The sequence below is a fragment of the Penaeus monodon genome, chromosome 11 (genome assembly GCF_015228065.2).
Source record: "Penaeus monodon isolate SGIC_2016 chromosome 11, NSTDA_Pmon_1, whole genome shotgun sequence".
Classification (NCBI taxonomy): Eukaryota; Metazoa; Arthropoda; class Malacostraca; order Decapoda; family Penaeidae; genus Penaeus; species Penaeus monodon.
In genome coordinates, this window is record NC_051396.1 from 11,787,987 (window position 1) to 11,790,486 (window position 2,500).

General features: G+C 42.7%; 1 protein-coding gene across 1 annotated transcript in view; it reads right to left on the minus strand.

The window, feature by feature from the left end:
- Window positions 1–2,500, minus strand: part of LOC119578459 (GATA zinc finger domain-containing protein 14-like) — a gene marked incomplete at its 5' end in the record, with an annotated part of 82,369 nt that overhangs the window by 10,789 nt on the left and 69,080 nt on the right. The window lies entirely within an intron of this gene.

Sequence of the window (2,500 nt, forward strand, 5' to 3'; positions counted from 1 at the left end):
ATCGTCATTATTTACTGTAATCATTATCATTGTAGTCTATGTTATCATTATTATTATTATTAATATTGTCATTGCTAGATTATCATAATTATTTTGTTGTTGTTGTTGTTGTTTTCTATTTTCTTCTTCTTATTATTATTATTATTGTTATTATGTTATTATTTCTCATCATCATTATTATTGATATTTTCAGATTTGTTTCTAAATTTGCTGTAGTAGTTATCATTATCATTATTATCATTACTACTATCTTGCTTATCATTTTCATTACATTTTTTCGTTATGAAAGTTATCACTGTTGACATAACAATCTTATCTATTATTTTCATTATTATTTCTTCTCCTTTTTTGTCTTTATTCATTTGCTTGTTATCACCAATCTGTTTACTTCGTAGGAACTTCTCTTTCATCATAACAAACTTCATTGCAATGACACAATCGCCTGTTATGTACAGTAAATGTTAATAAAGAAAAATACTAAATTCAAATTTAAAGTCACAGACAAGTGCCAACGTTGATGACAATAAAATCAGCTCGCCGACATATCTTTGATGAGTAAACGTGTGTCTAGATTGTCGATAATTAATCACAGTGTCATGATTAATGTGTAAAGCAACACAATTAAACACTGCTTTTGGTCATTCCAGACTGGGTTGAACGAACACGGTTGCCTAATATAGATTTTATGAAGCTTAAAAAATTAGAATTCAACAACTGTCTTCCTGTGATGCGATTTTTTTTTTCTTCTTCTTCTTCTTCTTCTTTTTCCTGTTCGTTCAGCATCAGAGCGTTTCTCCGACAGATACGTAAACAGCATGTCAGACTGCACAAAGTTTGATGAAAATATAGACTTGGGATTGAGGATCTTGTGATCAAATCATGCGCTAGCTAAAACACACGGGCATACATACACTCATATACGGGCTTACTATGCACCTACAAATGAATACACCCAATCACACAAATACGCAGACACCAAACAAACATACACAAGTACAGGAACACACACACAATCACACAAATACACAGACATCAAACGAACACACACACGTACAGGAACACACACACATAAACACATAAACACACACACATACACACACATAATCACACACACCCATACACGCACATAAACACACACACACATACACACAAGCATATAGACATATACACACAAGCACACGGACATATCCCGGTCTCTCGCGTGGGATAGAAATTGAAACTCTTTTCAATCTTTAACTTCCTCCTTTCTCTCTCCTCCTTTCTCCCTCTCCTCATTCTATCTCCTGGCGTCTTCTCTTGTTATCTCCTTCTTCCATCTCCTTCTGCATCTTCCCCTTCCTTCCGCGTTCTCCTACTCCTTTCCCTTCCAGTTATTCCATTCCTTTCACCTCTTCATCTTCCGCCCTTTTTACCTCCTTCTCTTTCCTTCCTTTATCATTTACTATTTCCCCTTCTGCGCCCTGCCTGCCACCTCCTCGCCTCCATGCATCTCCTTCTGTTGCGCCTCCATCATCAGCAGCGAGGGGGAGGGGAGGAGGAGGAGGAGGGGAGGAGGAGGGGAGGGGAGGGGGGAGGAGGAGGAGGGGGGGGGGGAGGGGAGGGGAGGGGGAGGAGGGGAGGAGGAGGGAGGGAGAGGAGGAGAGAGGAGGGGGGGAGGGAAGAGAGAGGGAGGAGGAGGGGAGGAGGGAGGAGGAGAAGAGGGGAGGAGGAGAGGGGAAGGGAGGGGAGGAGGAGGGAGGGGAGGAAGGAGAAGGAGGAGGAGGAGGAGGAAGGAGAAGGAGGAGGAGGAGGAGGAGGAGGAGGAGGAGGAGGAGGAGGAGGAGCGGAGGCGGAGGAGGAGGAGGAGGAGGAGGAAGAGGAGGAGGTCCCTTGGTCCGCATTCCACAGTCATGTCACGGTATCAACTTTTTTCGGACTGGTTTATGGGAGATCTATTGAGACACAGGACAGCCGGCGCAGGAAGAAGCGAGGAGAAACAGAGATAGATAGATAGACAGACAGACATACACACACACACACACACACACACACAAACACACACACGCATATTTATACATACATACATACGTAAATCTATCTATCTATTTATCTATCTTATTTAATATATATATATATATATATATATATATATATATATATATATATATATATATATATATATAAACATTGTTGTGTGTGTGTGTGGGTGTGTGTGGTGTGTGTGGTGTGTGGTGTGTGTGTTTGTAAAGAGAGAGAGAGAGAGAGAGAGAGAATGAGAAGAGTGGGTGAGGGTTAATGTGCAAGGGGGGTGGGGGGCGGAGTCTTCGAGGTCAGGGGGGGTCAAGAAAGAGGGCAGGGTGTTTGACCGCTGCCTCTCCCTCCAAGACGTGGTGGTAACTGACCAAAGATTCTGGGTTATTGCGTCAACCTCGAGCTCTAAGAAGGACGTTTGGTGGAATATTCTAGGTCGTTAGGGGTGTGGCTCTACCCCTTGCCCCCTCCTCCCGCCTCTCGCTCCGTT